This window comes from Otolemur garnettii, unplaced genomic scaffold (genome assembly GCF_000181295.1).
Source record: "Otolemur garnettii isolate 467f Iridium unplaced genomic scaffold, OtoGar3 scaffold00039, whole genome shotgun sequence".
NCBI classification, from domain to species: domain Eukaryota; kingdom Metazoa; phylum Chordata; class Mammalia; order Primates; family Galagidae; genus Otolemur; species Otolemur garnettii.
The window spans coordinates 5450847-5451220 of NW_003852434.1; positions in this window are offsets into that span (position 1 = coordinate 5450847).

The window sequence follows — 374 nt, forward strand, 5'->3', positions numbered from 1 at the left end:
TGGCGCCTTAGCTGCTTGAGCCATAGGCACCAAGGCTGAACAATTTCATTTGTCTTTGGCTTAGACCAGTAGTTCTCAACCTTCCTAAAGCTGCATGTATTTTCATTGTTAAAAAGGGCTCACAACCCACAGGTTGAGAACTGCTGGCTTAGACTTTTGAGGTGAGATTCTCCAGTGTGGCTTAGGTAACTCCACGTCTCTCTCTTTTACCCTTGTTCGTGTCCTGTACTACTGCTTTTGATACATCATTTCCGTGACTCTTAGGTCTAACCCTCTCCCATGGGGCTGGGCAGGATGCCCCTGGTTCCTTCCTTGGTCCTATCTTGTGCCACCTGCCTTCACTCTGTATTATTTTGTCTGTCTACCTGATTGAC